Source organism: Peromyscus californicus, unplaced genomic scaffold (assembly GCF_007827085.1).
Source record: "Peromyscus californicus insignis strain IS unplaced genomic scaffold, ASM782708v3 Scaffold_11__1_contigs__length_118956290, whole genome shotgun sequence".
Lineage (NCBI taxonomy): Eukaryota > Metazoa > Chordata > Mammalia > Rodentia > Cricetidae > Peromyscus > Peromyscus californicus.
Genome location: NW_026294402.1, coordinates 67,183,685 through 67,205,438, shown reverse-complemented (window position 1 = coordinate 67,205,438; position 21,754 = coordinate 67,183,685). Strand labels below are relative to the sequence as shown.

The window sequence follows — 21,754 nt, the reverse complement described above, 5'->3', positions numbered from 1 at the left end:
ATTTACTCATAATAATCAAATAAGTGATAACTCCAATTTTCAACTGATGATTTCTAAAACTGTGGCATTCCATACAATCTATTATCACTCAGCAATTTTTTTAAAAGTACTGGTATAGGCTACATGAAACTTTGAAAACATGCTAAGGAATAAAAGGATTCCTAAGGACATATTGCTATACCCATACATCAGTGCATTGCTCAACCCTCAGAGGTTTTTCTTCTAGTAGATGATAGTTAACAGAGACCCATAGCTGACACTGTACAGAATGAAACTTTTACAATACTCAGTGGTAAATGGGATATCTTTATCACACCTTTCCCCTTAAGGCTCAGGGATCTATGCAGAAGAGGAAAGGAGGCAGAAAGACTGTAAAAGCCAAAGGCAGCGGACTATGTCAAGAAACAGCATTTTCCAGAAACAACAATTTTCACAAGATCTACACAAACGCAAACCCAACAAAATCCCAGCTTGGAGAAAGGGAACTAAAGACTGAGTCCTACCGAGGAATTGCAATTGATAGATACTAGGAGAGGGAATATCAGTTTTCATCAATGGAGTGACACAGTGTATCATCAACACCCCTGGGAAGACCCTCTGATCAGTAATTAACCAACAAAAATCAGACTCCTTGTGTTTATGTAATTTTTTTGTGGGGGTTGTTTCCATAAGAGAAAGAACATGAAGGTAGCTGGGTAGGACGTGGTGGAGAATCGAGGAGGAGTTGGAGGAGGGAAAAGAATACGATCAAAATATACTCTAAGAATTTTCAGAGAACAGAAAAGAAAAAAAAACATACTAAGTAAAGTTATCAGAGATATATATTCCATTTACCTAAAATATTCAAACTAGGGAAATTTCAGAGACAAAAAGCCAATTAATGGTTTTCAAGAATGGGAGAAGGGGGGGGAAATGGGGGGAGGGAGGGAAATAAGGAGATTGCTTAATGGGAAGCAAGTTTCCTTTTGAGGACTTGAAAATATTCTGGAATCAGATAGCATTAATTGCTGGATAACATAAAGACTACACTAAATGCCACTGACCTGCATGTTTTAGAATGGTTAGTTTTGTATTATGCGAATCTAACTACACTTGGCAGCAGTTAGTTTCACCTCTGCATTTCCCTTTTTCTACTACTACGTCATGATGAATCTCTGAAGTTTTACTTTTTCTCAAAGTATCTCTTTTATGCCTATCTAGTAATTTTTCTATTTTTAGACAGGGTTTAACCTGTGTAACCCTGGCTGTCCTCGAACTCAGAGATCCACCTGCCTCTGAATGCTGGGATTAAAGAAGTGTGCCCCCCAGCTTCAATTCTTCAATCTCATAGCTTTCCTTCAAAATCTGTATTCACTCAGTCATATTCAGGTGCTTAGAATCTTTATATCAAAAGTAAACAGGATTTACTTTCTACGATTCACTTTATACTTTGTCTCTTGACATACAGATCACTCTGTGTAGCTTTCAGCCATTCAATACAGAATCTTAACCAGTATCAAACATGAATAACTTTACACCAACCCAGGCACAGCTGGGCTATCTTACAGATAAAGTCTCCTGAGCGCAGTGAGAGGAAGGACAGACCACAAACTCCAAAAGACCAAACTTTCAAAGGTGATTTATACTAGACCACTAGACTGTTCTGATGAAATGCAGAAAATCCAGCCTCATAAAACAGATGGAGGGCATGATGGTTAATCTTCATTGTCAACTTGACTGGATTCAGAATCTCCAAGTATGTCTGGTGTCGGACAGGACTAGCAGAGTAGGGAAGACCTATCCAAGATGTGGGTGGCAACATTCCAGGTGCTGGGAAGAAAAGGGGAAAGCAGAGCAAGAGAACTTGAACAATTTCCTGGCCTGCCATGAAGTGAAATGTTAGTCTCTGCTACACTCCCTGCCATGATGGACTGAACTCTCTGAAACTGTAAGCCACAATCAACCGTTCCTGTCTTGTTCTTGTTGAATGTTTGGTCACAGATACAAGTAGGAAAAGGAAAACAAAGCAAATCCCTTCCAAGTGCCTCAAGCTTGCACACCTGCTCCATGTAAACACAAGTCAAAGCCTTTGTGAAATAGAGAGTGAGCTAAGTTACTGTAGTTAGTGGTCAAAAATCCAAGGAATAAAACAACAAAGTTGTTAAATATTAGAAGGGTACATAAATTTAGTTAATTCTCAAATAAACAAAGACATTCAAATGGTAAGAGCAATACTCTTTACTGAGTATTTTCTGTGTAAAACTGTGTGTGTATTCAAATCACTTGTGTTCATCATTTATGTTAAGTCAAAGAACAGTATTGTTTAAACTAAAAATGACTTTTAAGATATTTTGGCTTAGTCTCATTAATCAAAAAACCTAAATATAACATCTTGATTCTAAGATTTCAGTTAATCATCTTTCACTATGGAGGACCTCTGAAGGGAAGGAAGAACTGCTAACAAGAAAAATACTTCAGAACAGATCTCTCAAGAACAACTTTCTAATACTGCCTAAATTTAACAGATGTAAGACAGTAAGTTAAAAAAAAAAAAAAAGCTAACACAGAATGTCAGACAGTTTAATTCACTAAATTAAAGTTTAATTCATGCATTAGAGGTAGAACTCTGTACAACTAACGACTAATTATTCCCATACTATTAGTGTCCACACAACACTTTTAATTTTTTTCCTTCTTCAAGCATTTCAATTCATGACTTTTGCTGTTTCCTAGAGATTTTCAAACAAGCAGGGGACATTTGCTTACTGATTTAAAATAAAATTGATTACATTGTTTGTGTACATGCATCACAACACACACATGGAAGTCAGAAGATGCTGCAGGCCGCAGGAATATATCCTAAGAACTCAGATGGTTATGGCAAAGTCACTACCTGGAGGGATCAGGGAATTCCTCCAGAGGAAGCCAAATTCCAAGGAGTTTTTGGTGTTATTTGGCTTGATATATATCAGTTGTATTCTGTTATAAAAATCATGTGTGCCTTCATAGTTTTCCCAATTGACCTTTCCGTTAGAAGGGCTAACAGTGTGGACTGATCACTCTCTGGACATACACATTCCAGGAATTTGGAGAACAGCCTCAGGAAAGGCTTTCTCTGGAATCAGATTATCTCCCTTGGCCACTTTCAAGGACTAACAGGAGACATTGCCCAGGTGGGCGCCCAAGTTTCAATGACTAACAGTGATAGCAGCCCACATGCAAGTCTCCTGACTTAAGGTAAATTCCACAAGGAGACACCGCCTAGGTGAGGTGGACATTAAGTAATAGCTTTATACAATTTAGCTCGGACCCTCCCTTTATATACTGGGACTTCCAGGGCATGGCACAGAGAAAAGAGAATGGAAGAACTAGATGGGTAAGAACTTGAGGGGAACCAACTGAGATGGGGAAGAACTAGATTGAAGGGCTAGAAGAGAGGACTAGAGGAACGAGATGAAAGATGAGGAAGAGTCAGATAGGAAAGTCCTAGCTGGGTAAGAACAAGGTGAAAACTAGATGAGGCAGAATTAAGATGAGAGAATTAAGATAGAACTTAAGAGGGAGCGGTAGATAAACAGAGAGAAATCAGGCAAGAAAGGAGCTAGGCACGAAAATAGAACTGAAGCTGTGTATATAGGATGTTATACCAGAGGAATTAAAGCAAGTAGACTAGAGATCTCGGTGTGCTGAGATTCTATTTCCCTAAAATAGTCCTTGCTGTGAGTAGTTCTCTCTCCTGAGCCCCTGGGATGTATAATATTAAGTCTGGTCCTGCTAAAATTATACAAGAAGACAACGTGTAGGGTCAGATCTCTCCTTCCACCATGTTGGCCCAACGAATCCAACTCACATCAACAGGCCTGGCAACAAACACTTTTACCCCTGAGCCATCTCATCGCCCTTACTGCTTTAAACAGAATCAAACTCACTCTAGCTTACATGGCTCTGCAGAAGTATCCTTTCACATATTAAAACACATCGTGGGACCTTACTGATTTCCATCATTCCTACATCTGAAATTTTTCCCGCCACTTCCACCATTCTAGGTTACCATTGCTCACTCTCAACTATGCTAAAAACAAAACCAAAGTTGAAGAATGATTCAACTGCCTAGAAAAAGGACACAGGAGTGAAGTAAATCTGACTAATGCAAGATCTTTCCAGCTTTCTTATGGGTTTTCACAAAATGTTACACTGATTTTTAACAGTATAGAAGACAGACATCCTTGTAGTCTGTGTCAGGGAACACAAACCTTCTACTCACACTCAGTACCTAGTGGCCTGTGAATTAAACTTAAAGAAAAGGCACACAAATGTGGCTAAATTTGGAGATTTGCGTATCATTTTAACAGAAACGAGCTTAGGATCTGAGCAAGAATAAAGTACTAGAAACTGGATATGGAGTCATATGCCTTAAATTTCAGAACTCAGGAAGCAAGGTCATCTTGGCCATAGTACCAGTACTAGACCAGCCTGAGATACATAAAATTCTGTCAAACAAAACAAAAACTAAAACTAAAAGACTGAAAGGAGACTAACAAAGAAAAAGAGCTATTTTAGCAAGGTATGTTTATGCAAATTAACCTCTTTCAGATAGCGAAATTCAAGTCCTGCCCTAAGGCAAAGAGAGAAGAATTCTTCCTCCATCTGTTGATTCTCAATTGCCTTTAACTCAAAACACTCTTTATATCAAAGTGACATATTTTGTGATGGTATGTCTCGAACTTCATCTGCTTTTAGTTTTCACTGAATGTGGTTAATATTTGCAGATTTTTTTTATTACTTTGTCTATATAATGGGGAAAAAACTGACAATTCACAATTACATAAACCAGAAGATGAATGAAAAGATAGCAGCAAGACAGAATCTGACCATGATATGTAAGTGTGCCTTATAAAGGAATCTTGGAGGCTTCTTAAGAGGTATCCAAGATAAACTTTCTCAAACTCTTAACTATCAATGAGTAAGTTAGTATTTGTTTTTGTTTTGTCTCTTTTCTCAAAGGCATGTGCCACTGCCACCTGGCTTGTTTTTGTTGTTTTGTTTTGTTTTTTAATTATTTTTATTTTATGTGCACTGGTGTTTTGCCTGCGTGTATGTCTGTGTGAGGATGCCAGATCTCCTGGAACTGGAGTTACAGACAGTTGTGAGCTGCCATGTGAGTGCTGGGAATTGAACCAGGGTCCTCTGGAAGAGCAGCTGTGCTCTTAACCACTGAGCCATCTCTCCAGCTTGTTTTTGTTTTTAAGCGAGGGAGAATATGCCAAGAGCTGGTAGTGAATGCCTTTAATCCCAGCACTGGGGAGGCAGAGGCAGACAGATCTCTGTGAGTTCAAGGCCAGCCTGGTCTACAGGACCAGTTCCAGGACAGCCAGAGCTGTTATAGGGAAACCCTGTCTCAAAAAACAACAACAAAAATGTATAGTTATAAATTTTCTATTGAGTAAATACAAGAGGCATGCTAATTATTTATTCTTCTACTTACACTTCTTTACTAAAAAAGGTAACAAGGTAACGTTGAGAAGAAAAACACTCCACTAATGGTGTGCATACTAGGCTTAAACTAGAGAAATGAGATACTAAGATCTATAGTTCACTCACAACAAATCTCCTTAGATTTTAACTCATCATAGCTCACTATTGCTTCAAAACTCCAAACTCTCAAAGATGTTTTCCAACTGTTCTCTCCTTACCTCTTACAGGGTAGAAACAATTCCAAGGGATTTTGTTTGTTTGAGAGAATGTCTCACTACACCACAGTGCTGGCCTAGTCCACATAGGAAGATCCACTTGTTTCTGCTTCCCAGAGTGCTGGGATTAAAAGCATGCCGCACCACATCTGGCCAATTTCAAGTTTCTTTCTTTCTTTCTTTTCTTTTTTTTTTTTGGTTTTTTTGAGACAGGGTTTCTCTGTGTAGCTTTGGAGCCTATCCTGGAACTCAGAGATCCGCCTGCCTCTGCCTCCCGGGTGCTGGGATTAAGGGCTTGCACCACCATGCCCAGCCAATTCCAAGTTTCTTAAACTGAGCACATTCTACTCTTCAAAACTGTTCCTCTTCTTCATGAGCCTCCTCATTCCTAGAGAACGTCTCCATTTTATCAGACAGATGCAGGTAAATTCATGCTAAGCACTAAAACAGATTACATGCTAATTGCAAAAGAAAAAGTTTCAAGAGTCAACATTTTAACTAAGAGACCAAAGCTAGGATTACTAATAGTCTCCCACGTTAAGTATCCCTCATAATTTATGAAACAGTGTAAAAAATATGTACTACAAACATTTATCAAATTACAGCAAATATTCTTATCCTTCTTGGGTATGACGATCATACTGTGTTATAGTATACAGGAAAATGGCTTTTATCTTTTATTCACTGATATACACATCCAGTACTTAGGGGTGAACTGTCACATCTGCAAACATTCACATATTCAGCAGACAGACAAAGCAACTGTAGCAAGATGGTTACAAATAGTCACACTAGGTGGTAGGCATCTGAATGCACTATATTCAAATTTCCATTACATTTGAAACAACATGATCACTAGTAACATCCAAAGATATATACGATCTCAAAAATTAAAATGTGAAAGAATGGTAAAGTGAAGAGAATGTCTTCAATATGGAGGCCTATGCCTCCTCGCCTATTCTCACCCATCTCATTGTAACGAAAATGGGGCACACAAATAGTGAGGTGAGCACTGAAATTGGCCCCGGGAGCCAAGGTTTTCCATTGAAGTCATCTCTGAGGCTGACCTTCAAAACAGCTCTCCCCATTGGAAAGGGGCCCAAAGGAATACATCAAGTGACATCAATGGCAGATACCAATGCAAGAAAAAATTACAATGACGTTAGTGCAGACGTTGGACAATCAAAAGCACAAGGTGCTCAAACCAATCCCTTCACGGTCCTATTCTTTACATCCCAGCAGCCTGAGTTGGTACAGCCATCTCCCAAAGCAGGCTACCTTACAAATGCCAAGAGGGGGCTTTTGTACTTTCTATTTCCCTCGCGTGATTTTCTGCTTAAGGGCACTAAAAGACGTCCCGTTATTTAGAGGATTCATTCCAAACTTGGAAACAACAAAGCCGAATGTTTAAGTATGGCAGACTTAATGGAAAACCTGATCTTGGCGAAGTCAAAGGTCTCCATGCTCGCAGCAGGTTAACGTCCATTTTTTTCTCTCTAGAGTATTTCCTAATGTTTTAAGCACTGCAGGTGAGTGGTGAAAACACCATCTCTTGAGCAGCCTAAAAACCTCAAAATGCAATCACTCGTTTGTGGTTTATCAAGTGGAACCTGCAAAGCTCGGCTGGGGGGGTGGGGTGGGGGAATCTGTCCGACTCGCTCCTCAGCGCCCTTCTCGTGCAGACAATAACGGGAGTTGGGTGACAGAGCGGGGACATCCCTTTGACAACAGAGAAGGCTGTGAGCCTGCCCAGGCCGGCCCTCGGCGGCTGTTACTGCGGACGCCGTGGGGGTTCGGCTCTTGCGTGAGGAGTCGAGGGGACTGTTTCTGTGAGGAGCTCGGGTCTCCGCCACACACACCCCCGCGGACAAGGTACAAAGGACCGAGGGGAGCCGTCTCCGGAGAGCCAAGCCCGGCTGAGGAGAGCGCGACGCGCGGGGGGCCTGCGCTGCGCGGCGGCGGCGGCGGCGGGCGAGCCGAGGCGCAGGCCGGCCGGGCCTGGACGGTGGGCCGCGCCGCTCAGCCGTCCGCCTCGCCTCGTCGCGCCGGGATCCCTCCCGCGCCAGCCAGGCCCGGCAAGATGGCGGGCCGGCCCCACGCGCAGCCGGCCCCTGCCCGGCCCGGGCGCTCCCGCCGACGCGCCGCGGCCCGAGACCCCCACCCCGCGCCCCCGGAGTGCGGCGGCGCGGCCGCGCGGGAGGGCCTTCGCGGGCGGGCGGGCGGCCGCGCGGGGCGGGGGGCGCTTACCGTGAGCGGAGCGGCTCGGCCTGACTGGAGCCCTGAGGAGGAGGAGAAAGAGGAGGAGGCGAGGGAGGAGCGCGGGGCCGGGCGCCGCAGCCGCGGCGGCTCCCATGGCGGAGCTGGCTGCCGGGCGCCGCGAGCGGGGGGGAGGGGGCGTCGCGAGCCGCGGCGCGCTGCCTCATGGGTAGGCTCCGAGCCGGCCTCGCGCGTCCGCGCTCCCCGCCGGGTTCCCGCCGAGGCGGGAGGCGAGCGCGGGCGTGGGCGCCGCGTCGCGGGCCCTCGAAGGCCACGGGGCCGGCCGGGCCACCCGGGCAGCCGGAGAGGCCACTCCGGGAGCGAGCGGGCTGAGGTAGGCCGTGGTGCTTGCTCGCTCTTCGGCCACCTCAGGCCTGGAAGCGGTGGGCACTCAGCCGTGGATTCCGGACGCCCGTGGGCGAGCGAGGCTCAAAGGGCACGGAAGAGGGAACCTGAGAGGAACAGGAATTCAGTTTCTGTGATGCTGACAGATTTTTTTTTTTTTAACGTACGCTTTTGTTTGGATATCTTCTTCATTCCTGTCGTAGGAATGGTAGCCTGTGATTGGAAAAGAGAGAGAAAAAAAAAAAATGGCCGATGCATTTATTATGACACTTTGCAAGTCAGATCTGTGAGGAAACTGACTCCGAGCTTGTCAGAAACGTAGATGGACGTCTGTGTGTTTCCACGCTGTCCGTTTTTTAACACAACACTAGATTCGTGAGAGCTGGAGATAGGCTCAGGGGTTAAGAGCCCGTGTTGCTCTTGTTGCTCTTCCAGAGGGCCCAGGTTGGGTTCTCAGCACCCACGTGGCTGCTCACAACTGTCCGGAGCTCCCGTTCCAGAGGATCTGACGCCCTCTTCTGGCCTCGGCAGGCACCAGGCACTAGAGTGGCGCACAGACCATTATGCAGGCAAAACACAAACACACATAAACGCAAATACTATGAGGGTTTCATTAGCTATTTTCTGCCAAGCAGCCTATATTTCTCCGTAGGTAGGGGTCTGTTGGCAATCACAACTTCTTTTATTCCGGTCTTAATTACTAACACATTACATTTCACACATAGAGAATGGCTACAGAAGGTTTAACGAGGCCACAGCAGATTTCAAAGGAGACAAAAGCAGAAAGCTGATACCGATGCAAATTGAGTCACTGCCGGTGGTTAGAAAAGGTATCTGGGAACCCCGCAGGAACCCCGCAGAGCCGGGGCTGCAGAACCAGTCTGCAGAGGCATAGAGGCAAGCAAGGAGCAAGACCCATCAGAAAGACATAAGGATGACATTTGAAGTCAAGCAGTGTGAATAGTTAGGAGTTGACTGCCTGTCACTTCCTGGAAACAGACACCAAGTGGTCAGGTGACAGGTGTCCAATGCAGTCACTATCTCAGTGTTAGGTGCCTGTATTAATCCGGGTTCTCTAGAGTAAAGAACTTATAGAATGAATCTATGTACAAAGAAAGGGGTTTTAATAGAATCTAATACTAATCCAACTAATCCAACAATGGCTGGCTATGAACAGAAAGTCCAAGAATTCAGTCCAGGCCGGATGTCTCAGATGGTCTTTGGTATACCCTGAAGAAGCAGACTCTAATGCCAGTGAAGGAATGGAATTGCTAGCAAGGCAAGGGCAAGCAGGCCAAGAGCAAAAGCTTTTTTCTTCCATGTCCTTACGTAGGCTTCCAGCAGAAGATGTGATCAGGGTAGAGGTGGGGTTCTCCAACTCAAATGATCTGGATTAAAGGTGTGTCTTCCTATCTCAAAGATACAGAGTAGAAGTTAAGCAAAAACCCCTCACAAATGTGCCCTCCATTTAGAGGTTTTAGTTAATTACAGATGTAGTCAAGTTGACAACCAAGAAAGCCATCACAGTTTGCCTCCTTTCATGATCCATATTGCTTCCGATTGACATGATTGTGTTCCACAAATTCTCAGGACTGGTATTTTTTTTCTTGACTTTTAATATGCTCATCTGTCCACATGTTCCTAATCCAATTTATAGGAGCTGCCTTTTTTTGTTTGTTTGTTTGTTTGGTTGGTTGGTTTTTTGAGACAGGGTTTCTCTGTGCAGCTCTGGCTGTCGTGGAACTCACTCTGTAGACCAGGCTGGCCTCAAACTCACAGAGATGAACCTGCCTCTGCCTCCCGAGTGCTGGGATTAAAAGAGTGGGCCACCACCGCCCAGCTATGGAGATGCCTTCTTACTTGCATGTATAAATTATTTATCTTCCTGCCACAGTGGGGTAGTGGTAAGGCACACCTTTAATCCCAGCACTTGGGAGGCAGAAGCAGGTGGATCTCTGTGAGTTCGAGGCCAGCCTGGTCTACAGAGAGAGTTCCAGGAAAGGCTCCAAAGCTACACAGAGAAACTCTGTGTCAAGACGAAAAAAAGAAATAAAGAAAAGCTGGCTAGCTGAGGCCAGGCATTCATTAACTAAGAATAAGCCTCCGTGTGTGAATTTATTTGGGAGCTGGGTGGCGGGCCTTTCAAAAGAGAATAAACAAACAACAGCAGCTATGGAAGGAGGGTAATATTGGAAACGGACTATAACAATCTCTTTCTTACAGTAGTATGTATCATAATATGTATGTTCATGAGCCCCACACTCCAATGCTAGGAAAGGAAGGGTGTTATTGGAAGCTGGGAGGTTGAAAGGAGGAGTTGCAGGCAAATAAGACAGCTTGTTTACCAACACACAGGTCTCTAGATATGCAGATACATCAAACCCTCAGGCACACAAATGCACATATGAGCCAAGCACAGACAGACAGACAGACACACACACACACACACACACACACACACACACAGACTTACATAAAGGCCTACAAGACAGAAGACAGGCTGGTCTAGGCAAAGGCCAGTGCTTAGACACCAAGACAATATTTATGCAGAATCACACAAAAATGGCATTCTGCCAGGAATAGTTATGACAGATTACATCACTGCAGTACTGTTTACATTTGGGCTCCCCATACATCCGACTTGAGTCATCTTGTGCTGACTCACTACCACCCACACCTCACACCCCTTGCCAAAGTGTAGCATTCACCATCTTGGCCCATACTGAATATCTATACCAGCGCTATTTGGTCTAAACATAAACTGGCTTATACAGTCCTCTGTTCCTAACACACAGACAATGAGCATTTTACAGAAGCCATATGTACCATTTTTGGTGAAGTTGCTTTCAAGAGCTTGCTTGCTAAGGAACCTTTCTTCTTTTCGTTTCTAATAGACATTGGGTGGGACCACAGCTGATAAGGTGAGCAGGTCATCAGGTTTGTAGGAAGCTGAAATATTTTTACTGTAAATAAAGGATGACACTTGTTTGTGAGATGCCAGAAAATCCCTAGGAAAGGAGTAAGCCCTCACTCGAAGGTCAAACAGCCTTTGACCTTGAGTATGGCTAATTCCTACTTCAACATTCCTAACCTGAAAATGTCTTACTATAAGAGGAATGTTGTATTTATGTTGACAGCCTTCACAGAAAATTTTGTTGATTTTGTGGAATTCTTGATTCTCAGTTGGTGAGAAGCTTCAGACTCTGAAGTCCTTCCCCACCCCTCATGCCCCTATATCTTGCTTCACTAGAATATCTCTCTCTTGGCTCTCTTGACTCACTTCCCACACCTTCCTTTTGTTTTTAAGTGCTTTGCTTCCTCTAACCTCTCTTACATGCTATGTATTCAGCTCTGGGTACCATCATACTACCCACTCTCCTTGCATGAGGTCATGCCGATCACTGGTCCCTAACTGATTGTGACAGATACAGTTTTCCAGCTTCCATCCCACAATTCTTCTGTCTTTACCCATGTAGTTTGGGGGCAGAATTAATTAATATCCTCCTAAAGCAGGTTCAAAGATGGCCCTGCTGTCTTTAGGGTAAAAACCTGGCTGGGATCTAGTAACCCCAACAAGGTAGGCTGAATCACCCACTCTAGTACGCCAACCAAAGAGATGAGAAAAAAAACTGAGAAAGATTTGTTGTGTGGCCACATTGGGAAGAGGAGCAGATGGAGGAGTCCAGTGACCCAACCCCACGTCTATCTTTGTAGAACTGAAATGATTTTGTTGTGCCCAGATCACAACCCCCAGAGAGACCACCAAAGACGAGCATGCCGGAATGCAAAAGCAAGGTTTAATTCTGGATATCTGAAAGCAATACAAGCCTAGGCAGGGACTTCGTCCAATACATCCAACGCAGTGGAGGCTGGAGGAGTGCCCACCTATCTGCAAGCTCAGCTTTTAAAGGGAAAAATCACAAGGTTACTTCGTTTAGGGGTGCTAGTATGGGTGCAATTCTGATTGGCTTGCTTCTAGGGGCTTTCTAGAAATCATGACTTAATCTTACTTCTAAGGGAGTGGTTGCCCGCCACCATTTCTCATTGGCTGCCCTCAGGTGGGGGCATTTTTATGGTCAGTTACCCTGGAAACCAGGGAGAGGACATTCCATAGTCCGGCAGGCATTACCTCATGACTATCTTGTGACTCTATACTTTTACACTTCCTGGTTTCTGGAATCTGAACTGACTGGTTTCAGTAACTAATGGCCTATTCCTAAAAGGAGAAATCTTAGGCCTTAATTTTAGGGTGAAAGCATTTTGGTCTTATTTCTAAGATGGCTCATTTTGGTCTCACAATTTGAACTCTTAAATAGAGGAAGAACTGTAGCAAGGACAAGGTGTATACATAATTAAGCAGCCCTAGGTATGGTCTTACTGGTCCTGTTCCGTCTAGCTCAATGGGTCTCAACCTTCCTAATGCTGTGACCCTTTAATACAGTTCCTAACTTTATCATGACCCCTGTATTAGTCAGGGTTCTCTAGAGTCATGGAACTTATAGAATGAATATATATATAGTATATATATAGCATAGAATGAATATATATGTGTGTGTATATATATATATATATATATATATATATATATATATATATATGATAGATTCACAACACGCCCCCACATTTGGGCACGTCCAGCGGACCTAGACACTTCCGCCTAGCCAGTTCTGGGTCAAAATAGCCATTTCCCGGCCAAGGCGTCTCACATGACCAGGACCTCATGGCTTTGCATGGTTGCGTAAGAGCACATAACGCAACCATGTGATCTACGCACATACGTAGAGTAGCCACATCGACCTGTGTATGCGTGTGCCACCCAGCCTTTATAAGCTGGCGCCATATTCCCGGCTTCCTTCTTCTTCTCCACACACATGTCTCTTCCGCAGGCCTGAGCACTTGTCTGTCCTTTCATCTTAATAAAACTCTCCTTAGTGGATTCTGTCGTGTTTTGTGACATTTCCTCACAGGGTAAGAGCGCCACCAAATAACTAACAATACACACATACATATAATGACTTACAGGCTGCAGTTCAACAATGGCTAGCTATGAATGAAAATCCAAGAATCTAGTAGTTTCTTAGTCCCACAAGGCTGGTGTCTCAGCTGGTCTTCTATATATGCTGGAATCCCAAAGAGGTAGTCTTCAGTGCCAGTGAAGGAATGGATGTGTTGACAAGGGGAAGGCAGGCAAGCAGGTGAAGACTAATAATCCCTTCCTCTTCCTTTGTCCTTCTATAGGCTTCCAGCAGAAGATGTGGCCCAGATTAAAGGTATGCCTTCCGGCATCAAGATCTGAACAAAAGCCATGTTGTCTATCTGCCTCAAGTTCCGGATCGCAAGTGTGCCCTCTATTTTTGTACTGTAGTTCATTCCAGATAGAGTCAAGTTGACAACGATGAATAGCTATCACAGCCCCCAACCATAAAATTATTTTGTTGTGAGCTGGAGAGATGGCTCATCAGTTAAGAGCACTGGCTGCTCTTCCAGAGGACTCAGGTTCAATTCCCAACACCCACATGGCCCCTCACAACTGTCTGTAACTCAAGTTCCAGTGGATCCAACATTTTCATACAGACATACATGCACACAAAACACCAATGCATTTAAAACAGTTTATTTTAGGGCTGGAGAGATGGCTCAGAGGTTAAGAACACTGGCTGTTCTTCCAGAGGTCCTGAGTTCAATTCCCAGCACCCACATGGTAGCTCACAAACATCTTTAATGAGATACGTAATAAATAAATAAATCTTTAAAAAAAAATTTATTTTAAATTTCATTGCTACTTCATAGCTTTAATTTTGCTGCTGTTATGAATAGTAATGTAAATATCTGATATGCAAGATATCCTAAATTGACCCCAAAGGGGTCAAAACACACAGGTTGAGAACCATTGTCTAGTTCCTGTAAATTGGTCTGAGGAAGTTCTTAGTGCTTGCAGGGAAAAGCTGACTTTCCAGGAGATGATCGTCATCTACAGAGGGTCCATCCAATGAGGCTTTGTTCTCCCTGAAATTTAACGATGACTTACCTCTCTGACTTCAGCCTTAAGGAGAGTAAGAAACAGTAAACATTAGGGTTTTTCTTCTGTCTCTGTGAAACACTATGAAACTTTTCAAATCAAATCTTTTCATCTTCCCCCACCTAGTAAAACCTTTGTGCAAATGTTTGAATTCTGCCCCACCTGCTAAAACTTTTGTTTACTGCGTTCTCCTAACTGAAGTGACTTTTGTAAGGGACTGCTTTCTACTCTCCTTCTTTTTCTTTTCCCTGATTCTTCTAAAACTAACCAATCATGGAAGACTGTGAAGTTGTACTCCAGTCAGTGGGAAAAAGACAGTTACCACTTGGATTAGAATAAAAACCATGTAAACTTCCCGTCCCAGAGTGCCCCCTGTTTTGTTTGTTTGGTTGTTTGTTTTCTGTGAGCAGAGCAGAGTGTACCCTTCTGATGAGATGTAAAGCTTTGCCTGTTGAAACACATAAATCAGGGGAAAGGGGGGTGGGGTGGGGTGGGAGGATGGGAGCGATAGAAAACACACAGACACTCTTAAAGCTGAACAGAAAATCTGTATTGCCGGCTGGCAGCTGCATGGAGAACTTGCCCACATCATGCAGTCCGGAGCCTCACAATTCTGTGTCCTTTATGCACAAATTCCACATCTTGTTGACATACTTAGGTTAGCAAGAACAGTTATGGAGAAGTGAGATGAGTACGTTTAGAGACTTCTGGAACTATGGAATAGGTCTTTAGGTGTTGGGGCCTATGTGCTGGGTTCTAAGGCCAGAATGGTACCTCTCACATGGCATCAGTTGAGCCATGTTAGGTCTTGGAGCCTATTACAGTAGTCTCCTTCTTTGTGACTCTGGAATTATTTCTAACAGAAGGATGAGCCAGGTTACACAGATACTCCTTAAGTAGTTAACAAGCTGACCTGCAGGTAGGTAAACAGTTGACCCCAAATAAATCAAGCACACAAAATTAAGGCAAAGGTGCTAGGTTTTTCCCTGAATTTAGTTTCCTTGTGCACAGAAGTGAGAAATCCATGCTTTTTAGCAGTTTCTGGGTGCCTGTTTGAGTCAGACTGACCTGGCACTCTGCCAATGACAGTTCTTGTTTCAGGGTGTTGAAACGTGACCACTCCATGGTATGGTGAAGGGGATTGTTTCATTGTAGACATGAGAGAGAACAGCCAGAGGCATCTAGAAGAGTCCAGAGCAGAGAGAGAAAGAAGTAGAATGAACATGGCCAGCAGACTGGACCTGGCCGGGGCTAACTGTGAGAGAGGGGAGAACAGCAGGGGATAGAGAATAGAGAGAACATAAACAGAGAAGGGGAGAGAGAGAGAGAGAGAGAGAGAGAGAGAGAGAGAGAGAGAGAGAGAGAGAGAAGCCAAGCAGAGCAGAGAGCGAGAATAGCAGGGTTATATGGAGAGTGAGCAGCTGGGGGAAGGGAAGCTGTGAACAGGAGGGAGTTTAGCGTGGGGGAGGAGATGGGAAGGGCTAGACCCCTTGTATGGACTTTGAAGTGTGTAACAGGTACTTGTGATACTGAAGGATCCTGGAGGCCAGAGTGAGCTTTGATATGCTAATAGGCACCTCGGGTTGCATTGTCCCTTCTGCCAGAAGTAAGGGAAGTGACTGTTTTTTGATAGATGGGAACTAACTGGTTAGACAAGTTCCTGAGGAATGCTGGCTTTTTTCTAACCATGAGAGATCTTCCTATAGCCCAGGTTGAGCTCACTGGACTGCCTTTTAGAGTTTGGGGAACTGGAGTTTCCTTTGGACCTAACATGGAAGTCTGTCAACATGAAGCTCAGGACTCTTGTCTGAATGCAGGGAAACAAGATTTTTTTTTCTTCCTCTGGATAGTGTAGTATTAGAGGATGAGCACAGGAAGCAGTGTAATCTTTGTTTATTCTTCTGCCACTGAAGAGAGCCAGCTGCTGATAAAGCTAGCACAGGGAGTGGGAAGGACCAGAAAGATCAAGGAAAGGAAGTCAATTCCAAAGAGCCTCATAAACCTCAAGATCAAACACAGCCTGAACCCCTTGCTCTCGTTGGACTTCTTAGTCATGTGATTTAACCGATACCCTGGATGGTTAGGCAAATCCTGTGATACCTCTAGAGTTCTTTGTTATATGGGTTAAATTCTCCCTGTTATTCAGACTGAAGAATTCCAAGAGAAGTTGCTGTCATGTATTTAATTGAATGCATTTGAGCTCCCAGAATCTTGTATCTATCCCAAAGTGGAACCTTTCAAAATAATCCCAAATAATCCAATTGTTATTGTTATGCCCAGATCTCGGGGACCCCTCAAAAGACCACCACAGAGACCAACCATATGCAAAAGCAAAAAGCCTTTATTCAAGCTTGAGCTTGGACTCTGCATGGTCAGAGAGAGCAGAGAGACCCAAACAGGCGTGGGGTGGGGTTTTTATCATAACAGAGGCTGGGGTGAGGGCATTTCCAGGGTTCAGGATTGGCTGACATTTGCCTAGGGGTGTGTGCTGGGAATGTTTGGAATGTCAGGTATTTCCCCTTAGATGCTGGCCCTCCCGGGGTGAGGTTAGCTTATGGCTTTTTCTGGGGACCAGGTGGTACCTGCCAGTAAGCCTGTCATGGCAGCTGTGTCAAGCTATTTTGGGGCTCCCACATTATGAGTCCCTTCCAGAGAGCAACGGAAAAGGTTGGCTCCTGTTATCAGAGACCATGAGAATTGACCCCACACCAAAACAGACATCAAGGCAAAACCTTCATACTGTCTCTGTTCCCAAAGGGCCAGCATAGCCTTCCTGCATATCACATCATCTATCTCCTGTAAGTGCCCTTTCAGTGCCCCAACTCTAAGAAGTCCTTTGTTTTCCAATTTGTTCTCTCCCTCCCCTTAGGGAACTATCTAAGACCCAAGTTCTTTCGGACTCCTTTACAGACAGTAATTTAAATATGCATCTTCTCCTGCTAACCTTCAGGCTAATACTCATGCCCTCAATAACTGAACCTAAGAGGGTAAAGAATAAGGTTTTCCTTTCAACAAAGCCACTTTGAGTTGTCATCAGCAACTGAAAAGCAAAGACAATGGTGTATTTTGGCTACCTTATTTCCTCCTTCCATCCATGAAACTCATTCCCTACTACTCTTGGATCCATCTCAGGCCTTATGACTCTATGTAGCTAGTAAAAATGTAGGGTTCCGGGCAGTGGTTGTGGTGCACGCCTTTAATCCCAGCACTCGGGAGGCAGAGCCAGGCAGATCTCTGTGAGTTCAAGGCCAGCCTGAGCTACAGAGTGAGTTCCAGGAAAGGCACCAAAGCTACACAGAGAAACCCTGTCTCAAAACAAACAAACAAAAAATATAGGGTTCACCCAATGTAAACCTATTTAGAGTTGCTGTTTGTTTTTTAATGTAGCTAGGATAAAAAGCCTGGGAAGCTAGGGGGGTGGCAGTGTTAGTATCCATGAAAAGTTCCATAAAAGACCACTAGTCACAATGCAATCAGCATGAGCATTTATTAAAAATTACCAGCCTGTTGGGGATCTAACCATCTGACAAACTGGCAAATGGCAACCCTGAGAGAAGCTCCCAGGCTCCTTTTACATACAGCTGAAGGAATTTCTAAGGCAATGAGATCTTTCTATCTAGGATTGGCTTATGCAAGTGGCAATCATATTAGTACGTTTCTAATTGGTTAGGACTAGGAGGGGTGGGCTAAGGCTGTAGCTTTTCCATTCTTGGGCAAGTCTGAATAAGTCTCAGGCTATGTCCTTATTTAGTTATTACCTGTGGGGGGGGGGGAGAGTGAGAGGTGGGGGTGGCCCAAGCCTAGTAAGTCAGTTCCCCTCATTTCAAGAGGCAGGAGCTGAGACCTACTTTTTAACTGAGTTATTAGGAGCCTGTTATGGTATTTGCCTGGCCTTCTCATTAGCAACACTAGATGGAAGGACATTAGGTCTCTGAATGATTACACTGAACATATCACTTACCCTCATTGGATTTACTAGAGCAAAAAATAATCCTTATTGGCTTATAAGACTGAGATTTAAGAGTTGTTTTTTATGATAGCTACAATTACTAATCCTGGTAAATGATAAAAGTGGTGCACACACAACATAAACACAACATAGCAGCCCACTGACTTCAGAGCAGGTGTGGCAGACTGGGCAACTGAAGACTGATATTAAGCAGTGGCTAACCTGTTACTTACACTACCTCAGAAGGCAGATATCCCTCTTGGTAAAGTATAACTCCAAAGATAAAGTTCAGAATAGTGGATGTTGGTGTTCTGTACAACAGCACATATACTAAAATTGAAATGAAACAGAGAAGACTAACCTAGCCCTTGTATAAGGCTGAAAACCAGATTTGCACAAAGCATTCCATATTTTTTATTTTATTTATTTATTTATTTATTTATTTATTTATTTATTTATTTATTTATTTACTTACTTACTTACTTACTTACTTACTTACTTACTTATTTATTTATTTATTTATTTATTTATTTATTTATTTATACTGCTCCAGTCGATGGAAGGGGACTTTATTTGGTCCCGGGGTCACGGGCCAGGTATGGCCCCAGCTTTATTTGACCTTCTTGGGGCGCAGGTTGATGGTATGGCCGCCCTTCTTGCGGCAGTTGACCGCACGGGGGTGCAGGCGTGCATAGCACTTGCGGCAGATCGTCTTGTCACAGTTGTACTGGGCGAGCTGACGAAGGGACGGCTCGATGATTCCACCACGCAGGCGCAGCACCAGGTGCAAGGTGGACTCTTTCTGGATGTTGTAGTCCGACAGGGTGCGGCCATCCTCCAGCTGCTTGCCGGCAAATATCAGCCTCTGCTGGTCTGGCGGGATGCCTTCCTTATCTTGGATCTTGGCCTTGACATTCTCAATGGTGTCACTGGGCTCGACCTCGAGTGATGGTCTTGCCCGTCAGGGTCTTCACAAAGATCTGCATGTTGGCGTCTGCTGCTCGGCCGCCTCGTTTGCATTCCATATCTTTTAAAAATGTATTTATTTGTATATGGCAGGGTTGGGGGAAGTGTATATATTTGTGTGTGTGTGTGTGTACAAGTCTGGAGGCCAGAGAACACCACATAGGCTATCTCATAACCAGCTATTAACACCAGTTCCAGGGGATCCAACGCCCCCTTCTGGCCTCTACAGGTACTGCACACATGTGGTGCACAGGCTGGCAAAACATCCAAATGCATAAAATAAAAATTAAGCAAATCTTTTCAAAAACAGAATTAAAGCTATGCCTACATTTTGCTTTCCTGAGTACAATCTCACCCGAAGCAGGTGCAGGTACTGGGTCATAGATACAGGCCTATTGTCTATTTCTTGGGGGGCACGGCTGCTTGAATGTGGGCCTTTCTAGGTAAGAGTCTCTATGTGGTTTCTTCGCATAGAGGTAGATTTTAGTGTACCAGACAAGTGGATGACTGCCATCCTGCAGGCAGCCCTCCTCAGGGTTACTTTTAACTGAGTGTTGAGAAAATAGTGAGCAGCTGTGAATTTGAAATTCACCCCCTCCAAAATCTAGAATACAAAGATTCATTATTGTTAATTGAATATAGTGCTTTATGTTCTAATAATCAGCAGAACTAGAGGAAGCACTGACATTTTCTACTGAATATTAAAACATGCAAAAAGCTAGCTGGATAGAAAATCACTCCACCTGGTGCTTGGAGTCATGCCAGAGTAGTCAAGCTAGGAATAAGGATGAGGTTGTCTTCAGAGAGTCAGTTGTGTTCCACTGTAAACTACAAATAGGCTGCCAGTGTTCTAGAGTTCAATACCATAAACCAGAGCAGCAATTGTTTAGTCTAGAAACTATCAAATAATACTTTTCCATTAAAGTCTGTATGCCAGAAGTATCCATGGAGCATCAAGATGATCAAGATTTATTTTGGAGTGACCCACCTGAAACCAATGAGAGCTATGGATACAATTTATCAAGTGTGAAAGTACTACACACACACACACACACACACACACACACACACACACACACACACACACACATTTTGAGCCAAGGGTTGAACCCAGTGTTCAGAGTTAAGTTCATGTTTAACACTCTGTATACACAGGCAAAAGTGACTTTTTTTTTTTCGAGACAGGGTTTCTCTGTGTAGTTTTGGTGCCTGTCCTATATCTCGCTCTGTAGACCAAGTTGGCCTTGAACTCACAGAGATCCACCTGCCTCTGCCTTCCAAGTGCTGGGATTAAAGGTGTGTACCACCACTGCCTGGCTATTATTTTATGTATATGAGAGCTCTATCTGCATGTATGCCTTCAGCCAGAAGAGGGCATCAGATCTCATTACAGATGGTTGTGAGCCACCACATGGTTGCTGGGGATTGAACTCAGGACCTCTGGAAGAGCAGCCAGTGCTCTTAACTACTGAGCCATCTCTCCAGCCCCATCAAAAGTGACATTTTTAATGGCAGATAATAACACATAAATGAATCTTATTTTCAGAACATGAAGATATTAGTGTTTTAAAAACATAATAGTTTGGACCTGAGAAATGGCTTAGTAATTAATAGCACAGGACAAGGTCCTATATGTAACATTATAGTGTCAGTAAGACTGGTTTATACTAAAACCTCCCTCTCCTCTATTTAGCCATTCCTCCCTCCAACCAGTTTAACTTCTGGGACCCACTGATCTCATTGTCTTGCCTTTTTCAGAATGTGATATACTTAGAGTCATGTGCACTACAGCCTTTTTAGGCCCGTGTACTATTTTTTTTTTTTTTTTTTTGGTTTTTCGAGACAGGGTTTCTCTGTGTAGCTTTGCACCTTTCCTGGATCTCGCTCTGTAGACCAGGCTGGCCTCGAACTCACAGAGATCCACCTGGCTCTGCCTCCCGAGTGCTGGGATTAAAGGCATGCGCCACCACTGCCCGGCAGGCCCGTGTACTTTAGTGTGGTTGTATAGATGAGAAATGTCCCTATAGGGTATTTGAACACTGTCCCCAGTTAATGGCACTGTTTGAGGAGGTTATGGAAGCTTTAGGACAACGATTCTCAACCTGTGGGTCATGACCTCTTTGGGAATCAAATGACCTTTTCACAGGGGTCATGTAAGACCACTGGAAAACACAGATATTACATCATGATTCATAACTGTAGCAAAATTACAGTTATGAAGTAGCAACAAAAATAATCTTATGGTTGGGGTGTCACGACAACATGAGGAACTGTATTGAAGGGTCGCAGCATTAGGAAGGTTGAGGACCACTGCTTTAGGAGTTAGACTAGCCTTACTAAAAGACTGCTTCACTGCAGAGCAGGCTTTGAGGGCCTATAACTTCATTGAATTTCCTGTTCCTGTGTACAAATGAAAATGTGATGGGCCATTGCCCTGTTCCTGCTACTGTCGTGGACCATCCTTCTGCAACCGTAAGCCAAAATAAACCCTTTCTTCTTTAATTTGCTTTGGTCAGGGCATTTTAACACAGCAACAGAAAAGTAACTAAT

The 21,754-nt window shown here is 43.8% G+C and overlaps 1 protein-coding gene, 1 long non-coding RNA gene, 1 other non-coding gene and 1 pseudogene across 6 annotated transcripts in view; 2 read left to right on the top strand and 2 right to left on the bottom strand.

Moving 5' to 3' along the window:
• The window catches only part of Znf280d (zinc finger protein 280D), an 88,220-nt gene extending 80,179 nt beyond the window's left edge, over positions 1–8,041 (bottom strand). For 3 of the 4 annotated variants that reach the window (XM_052713902.1, XM_052713924.1, XM_052713931.1), the window contains exon 1: positions 7,917–8,033. The gene's annotated coding sequence lies outside the window, so the exon portion shown is untranslated. Of the gene's footprint in view, positions 1–7,916 lie in introns of all 4 variants that reach the window. The other variant, XM_052713913.1, reaches the window with a different exon arrangement.
• Positions 8,042–8,126: 85 nt separating this feature from the next.
• On the top strand, positions 8,127–14,644 carry LOC128095168 (uncharacterized). The gene is made up of 2 exons (XR_008213175.1): positions 8,127–8,259; positions 13,509–14,644. It is a non-coding gene; the product is annotated as an uncharacterized LOC128095168 (long non-coding RNA).
• A 3,900-nt stretch (positions 14,645–18,544) lies between these two features.
• On the top strand, positions 18,545–18,653 carry LOC128105633 (U6 spliceosomal RNA). Its single transcript, XR_008216429.1, has one exon. It is a non-coding gene; the product is annotated as a U6 spliceosomal RNA (small nuclear RNA).
• Positions 18,654–18,848: 195 nt separating this feature from the next.
• LOC128104407 (ubiquitin-like) lies at positions 18,849–19,278 on the bottom strand (annotated as a pseudogene).
• Between the last annotated feature and the right edge of the window lie 2,476 nt (positions 19,279–21,754).